This window comes from Salmo trutta, chromosome 21 (genome assembly GCF_901001165.1).
Source record: "Salmo trutta chromosome 21, fSalTru1.1, whole genome shotgun sequence".
In the NCBI taxonomy this organism is placed as follows: domain Eukaryota; kingdom Metazoa; phylum Chordata; class Actinopteri; order Salmoniformes; family Salmonidae; genus Salmo; species Salmo trutta.
Genome location: NC_042977.1, coordinates 15148378 through 15159708, shown reverse-complemented (window position 1 = coordinate 15159708; position 11331 = coordinate 15148378).

Below are 11331 nucleotides of genomic sequence, written 5' to 3'. Positions count from 1 at the left end.
TGTGCCACCAACCTCCTGTGCTATGAATGCTAAGAAGCCAATCTTACTGAAGCATATATCACCAATTGGCCTATCCCTTTGTGCTGGCACAGATCCACTACTCACACGGATCCTCTCAGGATCCCGCACCCTTGACCCCTCTTCCTCTACGTTTTTCACTGTGCAGCATATGACACCCCCTGCACTACTCTAAGCCTGGTAACCTCAACCTGCCTATCTCGTTCACAGGTGTTCTAGGGGAGAGGCTATAGGGACACGCCTGGTGTCCAAAATATAAGACGTATGTTGTGCAGCGAGAGGTGAGTGGGGACGAATGTTATCGGTTCAGTCAGTCATCCTAAAATGATTCTGTCAAAGAAGGGACTTGGGAGTGTTCAGAATCATTTCGTTTTTATCGGACTGCGAAATCAACAAATGTGCATTAGCTGCCTGTCACCCTGGCCTGATATTAACTACACTATCTAGCCAATTCCCTCTAAGTTACTGCAGCGCAGCAGTGTTGCATGGCAAGCACGACTCGGGAGCGAAGGACGCACTGTGCCCAGTGTTGTTGTGTTGCCGGCTTGCAGCCCAAACTCTCCCAATTGACCAGCAGGAGTAGACTGTATCACGGAGACAACCAGATGGTTACTACCAATATTACAGGTTATTTCTCGTGTATGCTGCTATCCTCCTCAAAATATAATTGAGTATGGAACAAATTGGCCACATTAGCCACCGCCAACAGCATGTGATACAGCTACCTGCCCGGTGAAGCAACTGCTGCCCAGCAGTGGGAAGCAACAGTGCGAATCTATGACTCAAATTCAGAGGGGCTTCAACTCCTCCTCCCTTCCCTTTTCCTTGCATACAGCAGGAATTGGTCATTCACTCTGGCTTGTTGTTACGTTAGCTAATTGGCATGTCACAGTGGTATCCAGATTCCAGATGGTGATTTAAATTTAGAGAGTTTATAAGTCACATGCACAGGTAGGTGGTGGGCTGGATGGGATGGAGGAAGAAGGTGAGGGACAAGATGGCGGGTACACCCGAATGGTTGTCAGATTTGGAGATGGAGTCAGTGGAACACATAGCGGTTGGTAAGAAGGCGAGCAGGGAAAAAAAGGAAGAAAGTGGAACATATTAAGAGTAAATATGGAGTGCTTAAGAAGGAAATTGAACATGATGAGAGAGAGGATGGATTAACTGCTGTGAAGACCGCCGAGTTTGAGCCTCATCCTGATGGTGATTTTGGTCCAGTGGGAGTGAGATTTTTGGAGAGAATGGATCCTTGCATTCTAGCTGATCCATCTGTGGCGTCAGGTTGGGTGGAGAAGAGGTTAGAGAATGCTGGGTCAGTGAAAGTGACTCTAAATGGAATTGTGTTGATTTTTTTTGCGTTTCTGCCATCCAGAGGGAGCGTGCGCTCCACACCACGTGACTGGGGACAAGACCTGTAACTTGTTTTCCTTTCCGGAGCAGGGCGCCGTTGAAAGTAGTGAAACACTGGAGTGGCGTTAAGTGTTGAGGATGGTCAACTGAAGTTGATTGCCAGTGTCTGTGACGCCCGCTATTTGGTGAAACAGAGAAAACACTGTCTGTATTACTGAGTTCTGATGCAGAGCCATTGCCAGATAAAGTCAAGTTAGGATGTGTTAGTTATCCCGTGAGAGCGTTTGTCCTGAACCCATTACCGTGTTTTAGGTGTCAAGCTTATGATCATGTGGCAGCAGTGTGTAGGAGGGAGATTCCTAGATGTGAGAAGTGTACAGGAGGACATGAGACAAAGGAAAGTGTAGTATTGGTGGAAGAAGTTGTGTATGTAAACTGTAGGGCTACCCATGATGCTGGATATCAGAGGTGTCCAGTGAGATAAAGAGGTGTCCAGTGAGATAAAGAGGTGTCCAGTGAGATAAAGAGGTGTCCAGTGAGATAAAGAGGTGTCCAGTGAGATAAAGACGTGTCCAGTGAGATAAAGGTTGAGGTTGCGAGGATTAGCGTAGTGCACAAGGTGTTGTATGCTGAGGCAGTGAAGAGAGTAGTAGAGGAAGATGGGTCCAGGGTGAGGGATCCTCAGACGATCCATGTGAGTAGGTCGAAGCCAATAGAGAGTGATAGGAATAACATGTTCTTCAGTAAGGTTGTTTTTTTGGCATTCATGGCCTCGGTTGTCATTTGCACGGCAGGAATGGAATGTAAATCACAGAGGATATACAGTGGGGGGAAAAAGTATTTGATCCCCTGCTGATTTTGTATGTTTGCCCACTTACAAAGAAATGATCAGTCTATAATTTTAATGGTAGGTTTATTTGAACAGTGAGAGACAGAATAACAACAACAAAATCCAGAAAAACGCATGTCAGAAATGTTATAAAATGATTTCCATTTTAATGAGGGAAATAAGTATTTGACCCCTCTGGAAATAAGTATTTGACCCCTCTGCAAAACATGACTTAGTACTTGGTGGCAAAACCCTTGTTGGCAATCAGAGGTCAGACGTTTCTTGTAGTTGGCCACCAGGTTTGCACACATCTCAGGAGGGATTTTGTCCCACTCCTCTTTGCAGATCTTCTCCAAGTCATTAAGGTTTCGAGGCTGACGTTTGGCAACTTGAACCTTCAGCTCCCTCCACAGATTTTCTATGGGATTAAGGTCTGGAGACTGGCTAGGCCACTCCAGGACCTTAATGTGCTTCTTCTTGAGCTACTCCTTTGTTGCCTTGGCCGTGTGTTTTGGGTCATTGTCATGCTGGAATACCCATCCACGACCCATTTTCAATGCCCTGGCTGAGGGAAGGAGGTTCTCACCCAAGATTTAACAGGACATGGCCCCGTCAGATGATGCGGTGAAGTTGTCCTGTCCCCTTAGCAGAAAAACATCCCCAAAGCATAATGTTTCCACCTCCATGTTTGACGGTGGAGATGGTGTTCTTGGGGTCATAGGCAGCATTCCTCCTCCTCCAAACACGGTGAGTTGAGTTGATGCCAAAGAGCTCCATTTTGGTCTCATCTAACCACAACACTTTCACCAGTTGTCATCTGAATCATTCTGATGTTCATTGGCAAACTTCAGACGGGCATGTATATGTATTCTTGAGCAGGGGGACCTTGCGGGCGCTGCAGGATTTCAGTCCTTCACGGCGTAGTGTGTTACCAATTGTTTTCTTGGTGACTATGGTCCCAGCTGCCTTGAGATCTGGGCTGATTCGTCACCGTTCTCATGATCATTGCAACCCCATGAGGTGAGATCTTGCATGGAGCCCCAGGCCGAGGGATATTAACAGTTCTTTTGTGTTTCTTCCATTTGCGAATAATCGCACCAAATGTTGTCACCTTCTCACCAAGCGGCTTGGCGATGGTCTTGTAGCCCATTCCAGCCTTGTGTAGGTCTACAATCTTGTCTCTGACATCCTTGGAGAGCTCTTTGGTCTTGGCCATGGTGGAGAGTTTGGAATCTGATTGATTAATTGCTTCTGTGGACATGTCTTTTTTACAGGTAACAAGCTGTGGTTAGGAGCACTCCCTTTAAGAGTGTGCTCCTAATCTCAGCTCGTTACCTGTATAAAAGACACCTGGGAGACAGAAATCTTTCTGATTGAGAGGGGGTCAAATACTTATTTCCCTCATTAAAATGCAAATCAATTTATAACATTTTTGACATGCGTTTTCTAGATATTTTTGTAGTTATTCTGTCTCTCAGTATTCAAATAAACCTACCATTAAAATTATAGACTGATACTTTCTTTATCAGTGGGCAAACGTACAAAATCAGCAGGGGATCAAATACTTTTTCCCCCCACTGTATGTTGTGGTGGCAGCTAGAGAGAAGTACTTGGGTGTACGAGATTTTACTGCCAAAGAGTTACAAGACGTTTTGAATGATACTGTCCTGTCCTCCCAGGCTGTTGGCCTAGAGTAGGATCAGAGAGGGCCAAAGGAGTGGAATAGTGGGGAGGATTTAATGGGTGCAAGGTTAGTTGGTAGGGAAAGTTTTTCACAAAGTGTAATGAATTCATACTTCAGAATTGTAGGCTGATACACAGCCAATACAGTAGGTGGCGGCATGCACCTATAATATTTGTTTGCAGACCACCAAAGAAAACGAAGAAGGAAAATAGTTAGCTAGCGAGCTAGCTACACTGAACAAAAAATATAAATGCAACATGCAACAATTTCAAAGATTTTACTGATTTACAGTTCATACAAGGAAATCTGTCAATTTAAATTAATCAAATACGCCCTAATCTATGGATTTCATATGACTGGGAGTACAGATATGCATCTGTTTATCACATATACCTTAAAAAAAAGGTAAGGGAGTGGATCAGAAAACCAGTCAGTATCTGGTGTGACCACCATTTGTCTCATGCAGCGCGACACATCTCCATTGCATAGAGTTGATCAGGCTGTTGATTGTGGAATGTTGTCCCACTCCTCTTCAATGGCTGTGCAAAGTTGCTGGATTTTGGGGGGAACTGGACACGTCGATCCTGAGCATCCCAAACATGCTCAATTGTGAGTATGCAGGCCATGGAAGAACTGGGACATTTTTAGCATCCAGCATCCAGGAACTGTTTACAGATCCTTGCGACATTATCATGCTGAAACATGAGGTGATGGCGGCGGATGAATGGCATGACAAAGGGCCTCAGGATCTCTACACAGTACCTCTGTGCATTGAAATCGGCAACGATTAAGTGCAATTATTTAATTTTCCGTAGCTTATGCCTGCCCATACCAGAACCCTACCATGGGCACTCTGTCTTACAACATTGACATCAGCAAACCGCTCGCCCACACAATGCCATACAGTTGAAACCGGGATTCATCTGTGAAGACCACACTTCTCCAGTGTCCCAGTGGCCATCGAAGGTGAGCATTTGCCCACTGAAGTCGATTACGACGCTGAACTGCAGTCAGGTCAAGACCCTGGTGAAGACGACGAGCATGCAAATAAGTTTTCCTGAGACAGTTTCTGACAGTTTGTGCAGAACTTCTTCGGTTGTACAACCCCACAGTTTCATCAGCCGTCCTGGTGGCTCGTCTCAGACAATCCCACAGGTGAAAAGCTGGAGGTCCTGGGCTGGCGTGGTTACACGTGGTCTGCGGTTGTGAGGCCGATTGGACGTACTGCCAAATTCTCTAAAACGACATTGGAGGCAGCTTATGGTAGAGAAATTAACATTAAATTCTCTGGCAACAGCTCTGGTGGACATTTCTATAGTCAGCATACCAATTGCACGTTCCCTCAACTTGAGACATCTATGGCATTGTATGACAAAACTGCAGATTTTAGAGTTGCCTTTTATTGTCCCCGGCACAAGGTGCACCTGCATAATGATTATGCTGTTTAATCAGCTTCTTGATATGTCACACCTTTCAAGTGGATGGATTATCTCTGCAAGGGATAAATGCTCACTAACAAGGATGTAAACAAATTTGTGCACAAAATGTAATAGAAAGAAGCTTTTTGTGCATATGGAACATTTCTGGGATCTGTTATTTGAAACAGGACCAACACTTTACATGTTGCATTTATATTTTTGTTCAGTGTAGTTAAAACAAGTAGATATGCTGCAAGTTAGCAGGACTAGATAGCTTGCCTTTATCACTAGCTAGCATGTCATTCCAGGAGGAGTTTTAGCTTTCAGTTTATTCCAAGTAATAATTTAAGACTACAAAAATCGATAGTAATCAAAGCAGGACCGACTAATTTCCTTCATACTGACAAATAATAAATGCCACATTATCCCTGTCAATAGTTGGAGTAGGATGATTACAGAGCTGTCAGGACGTACATTTTCTAACTCACAAAATACATTCCTTTGCTGTGATGATTTATTTTATTCCTTCTTGTCTCTAACTTTTTTCTCACGTGATCTATTCAGCTCTCCTGTGTCCTGCTCCCAGAAATCAACCAAGTGCTATTCACCAAGCACGGACTGATTCATTCACCTGTGAGGAGAACCATCCTACTGCAGTTTGAAATAGCCATGACCTTGCCTGTTCTCTTTTCTTTTCTAGATTTCGTCTTACAGACCAGTGTATTTTAGAGTTGAAGAACACCCACTACAGATACACATGCTTGTTTGAGCATTTTTATTCATTATTGACTCTCACTTTTGTCTCTCAAGATCTATTTACCAAGTCCTGCATTTTAAACTACCCTGCCTTCACTATTTAGACATTGACACTACATATGCATTTGCCTGTTGTCTTTTCTTTGTGGGTTTTGTCTAACTCGGTCTTGACAGGGTGGCAGGTGGCCTAGTAGCTAAGAGCATTGGGCATGGACTGAAAAGTTGCTGGTTTGAATCTCCGAAGTGACTAATTAGACAGATTTTTTTATGTGTTCCTCTTGTGAGTCGCTCTGGATAAGACTAAGATGTAAATATCCCTCTCTACATTGGTCAGCTACATTGGTGACCAGCGTGGGGAAATGTTGATAGGCCTATGGGGCCTGAGCACACAAATGCTCTTAGAGAGAAGGGAATACTGAAGCATACATTGATAACAGTTCTAGTCTCCATCAGAGGCACAGGCTTTTGGCATTGCATGTTAGCAGATACCCATAGACTTCCAGTCATTGTGCTAACGCTAGTTAGCATTGACTCACAAAACTAGCTCTAACTTCATTCATACTGGACACAGAGACATAAAAATGGTATCCGCAAGTTTATCTGATTCTGGGGAAGTAGATAAAGGGCCTCATTGGCAAAATCCCGAAGTATCCCTTTATGGTTGTGAAATGAGAACTGAGGATGGATCAACAACATTGTAGTTACTCCACAAAACGAACCTAATTGACAGTGTGAATTAGATGAAAGCCTATACAGAATAAAATATTCCAAAACATGCACCCTGTTTGCAATAAGGCACTAAAGTAATACTGAAAAAATTAGCCAAAAGAATGAACTTTTTGTCCTGAATACAAAGCGCTATCTTTGGGGCAAATCCAACACAACACATCACTGAGTAACACTCTTCATATTATTTAAGCATGGTGGTGGCTGCATCATGTTATGAGTATGCTTGTCATCGGCAAGGACTAGGGAGTTTTTTTTATGATAAAAATAAATGGAATTGAGGTAAACACAGACAAAATCCTAGAGGAAAAACTGTTTCAGTCTGCTTTCCAACAGACAATAACCTAAAACACAAGGCCAAATATGCACTGGAGTTGCTTACCAAGACGACATTGAATGTTCCTGAGTGGCCTAGTTACTGTTTTGATTAAATTGGCTTGAAAATCTATGGCAAGATATGCAAATGTCTGTCTAGCAATGATCAACAATCAACTTGACAGAGCTTGAAGAATTATAAAAATAATAATGTGCAAATATTGTACAATCTAGGCATGCAAAGCTCTTAGAGACTTACGCAGAAAGACTCACAGCTGCAATCGCAGCCAAAGGGGATTCTAACATATATTGAATCAGGGGTGTGAATACTTATGTAAATGAGATATTTCTGTATTTCATTTTTAATACATTTGCAAAATGTCTAAAAACATGTTTTCCCTGTCATTATGGGCTATTGTGTGTAGATGGGTGAGAGAACATCATAAACTCGGCAAAAAAAGAAACGTCCCCTCTTCAGGACCCTGTCTTTCAAAGATAATTCATAAAAATCCAAATAACTTCACAGATCTTCATTGTAAAGAGTTAAAACACTGTTTCCCATGCTTATTCAATGACCCATGAACAATTAATGAACATGCAACGGTCGTTAAGACACTAAAAGCTTACAGACGGTGGGCAATTAAGGTCACAGTTATGAAAACTTAGGACACTAAAGAGGCCTTTCTACTGACTCTGAAAAACACCAAAAGAAAGATGCCCAGGGTCCCTGCTCATCTGCGTGAATGTGTCTTAGGCATGCTGCAAGGAGGCATGAGGACTGCAGATGTGGCCAGGGCAATAAATTGCAATGTCCATACTGTGAGACGCCTGAGACAGGACGGATACCTGATCGTCCTCGCAGTGGCAGACCACGTGTAACAACATCTGCACAGGATTGGTACATCCGAACATCACACCTGCGGGACAGGTACAGGATGGCAACAACTACTGCCTGAGTTACACCAGGAACGCACAATCCCTCCATCAGTGCTCAGACTGTCCGCAATAGGCCGACAGAGGCTGGACTGAAGGCTTGTAGGCCTGTTGTAAAGCAGGTCCTCACCAGACATCACCGGCAACAACGTCGCCTATGGGCACAAACCCACCGTCGCTGGACCAGACAGGACTGGCAAAAAGTGCTCTTCACTGACGAGTCGCGGTTTTGTCTCACCAGGGGTGATGGTCGGATTCGCGTTTATCGTGGAATGAATGAGCATTACACCGAGGCTTGTACTCTGGAGCGGGATCGATTTGGAGGTAGAGGGTCCGTCATGGCCTGGGGCGGTGTGTCACAGCATCATCGGACTGCGCTTGTTGTCATTGCAGGCAATCTCAACGCTGTGCATTACAGGGAAGACATCCTCCTCCCTCATGTCGTACCCTTCCTGCAGGCTCATCCTGACATGACCCTCCAGCATGACAATGCCACCAGCCATCCTGCTTGTTCTGTGCATGATTTCCTGCAAGACAGGAATGTCAGTGTTCTGCCATGCCCAGTGAGCCCGGATCTCAATCCCATTGAGCACGTCTGGGACCTGTTGGATCGGCGGGTAAGGGCTAGGGCCATTCCCCCCAGAAATGTGCGGGAACTTACAGGTGCCTTGGTGGAAGAGTGGGGTAACATCTCACAGCAAGAACTGGCAAATCTAGTGCAGTTCATGAGGAGGAGATGCACTGCAGTACTTAATGCAGCTGGTGGCCACACCAGATACTGACTGTTACTTTTGATTTTGAACCCTCCTTTGTTCAGGGACACATTATTCAATTTCTGTTAGTCACATGTCTATAGAACTTGTTCAGTTTATGTCTCAGTTGTTGAGTCTTATGTTCATACAGATATTTACACGTTAAGTTTGCTGAAAATAAACGCAGTTGACAGTGAGAGGACGTTTCTTTTTTTGCCGAGTATATATATTTAATCCATTTTTAATTCAGGTTGTAACACAACAAAATGTGGAATATGTCAAGGGGTATGAATAATTTCTGAAAATACTGCCCAAGACAACTTTGCCATTTGTCTCCATATTCAATAAATTGTTTGAATGTATATGCATGAAACATACATTATGGAAAACGTCTCACACTCAGTCATAGCTAGTAGAATACTGAATGGATTGTCAAGATGTTGGCACCGCCAACTTTTAGGTTAGTTTGTAAGTTAGTAATTTAAACCACCTACACTGAACAAAAACATAGACGCAACAAGTAAAGTCCTGGTACCATCTTTCATGAGCTGAAATAAAAGATCCCAGACATTTTTCAGATGCACAAAAAGCTTATTTCTCTCAAATGCTGTGCACAAATTTGCTTACATCCCTGTTAGTGAGCATTTCTACTTTGCCAAGATTTTTATTTAACTAGGCAAGTCAGTTAAGAACAAATTCTTACTTACAATGACAGCCTGTTCAGGGGCAAAACAACAGCTTTTTAACCTTGTCAGCCCGGGGATTTGATCTAGCAACCTTTCAGTTACTGGACCAACGCTCTAACCACTAGGCTACCTGCCACCCCAAGATAATCCATCCTCCTGACAGGTGTGGCATATCAATAAGCTAATTAAACAGCATGATCATTACACAGCTGCACCTTGTGCTGGGGACAATAAAATTGCCGCTCAAAAATCTGCAGTTTTTTCACACAACACATGCCACAATGTCTCAAGTTTTGAGGGAGCGTGCAATTGACATGCTGACTGCAGAAATGTCCACCAGAGCTGTTGCCAGAGAATTTCACGTTCATTTCTCTGCCATACGATGCCTCCAACATCGTTATAGAGAATTTGACAATACGTCCAACTGGCCTCAACCACAGACCACGTGTAACCACGCCAGCCAAGGACCTCCACATCTGGCTTCTTCACCTGCGGGATTGTCTGAGAGCAGCCACCCAGACAGCTGATGAAATGGTGGGTTTGCACAATTGAAGAATTTCTGCACAGTCAGAAACAGTCTCAGGGAAGTTCTTCTGCGTGCTTGTTGTCAACACCAGGGTGTTGACCTGACTGCAGTTTGGTGTCATAATCGACTTCAGTGGGCAAATGCTCACCTTGGATGGCCACTGGTACGACGGATGAATCCCAGTTTCAACTGTACCAGGCAGATGGCAGAATGGCATCGTGTGGGATAGCGGTTTGCTGATGTCAACTTTGTGAACAGTGCTCCATGGTGGTGTTATGTTATGGGCAGGCATAAACTACGGACAACAAACACAATTGCATTTTATCGATGGCAATTTGAATGCACAAAGATATTGTGACGAGATCCTGAGGCCCATTGTTGTGCCATTCATCCGCCACCATCACCTCATTTTCAGCATGATAATGCACGACCCCATTTCACAAGGATCTGATCCACAATTCCTGGATGCTGAAAATGTCCCTAAATTATTTGAAATTGTCACGTTGCATTTATCTATTTTTTCAGTGTAAATAGACTCACATTTGCTGAACATTTATTAATCTATTTAAAACTCAAACATTCATTTCCCAACTGATTTTTCTTCAATCCTACTACAGGCTTTTTATCATTCATTCTCCATGCCTCATATTTAAAAGCATCCAATATTATGCATGCCGACCATGGTATTGGGGCAGCTAGCTGCTATTTGAGAACTAATCTTGTTTAGAAAACGAACTCTGGTTATCTCATTGCAGAGCACATTGTACAACAGTTTTTAGAGATGACTGAATTGCAAGGTATCCTATATGTGTAGGCTACGCCATATGTATCGGCTAATGTGCATATGCAGCTGTTTTTAAGCTTTCATTCTAGCATACATGACACGCACATCTTTCTATCTACATGCTTTTATTTGGGTTTCTATGCAAAGTATATTGAATGTTTCTTTTAAACCTGCAGACAGTTACTTGAAATTAGTCATAATCATGACAAAAGATGATTCAACAATTGAATTCACTGACAGATGAAGTGACCCATAGCTCGGGTCCCTGATGATCTTCAAGGCCTTCCTGCGACAGCTGGTGTTTTAGGTGTCCTGGAGGGCAGGCAGTGTGCACCCAATGGTGCGGTCGGCTGAGCATACTACCCGCTGTAGAGCCTTGCGGTCAGCGGGGTTGCTGTACCAGGCTGGGATGCAGCCCGACAGTATGCTCTCGATGGTTGAACAGTCGCTGTCGTGCCTTCACCATGGTGTCCATGTGTTTTGACCATTTCAGCTCCTCTGAGATGTGTACGCCAAGGAAGTTGAAGTTTTTGGCCGTCTCCATGGCGACC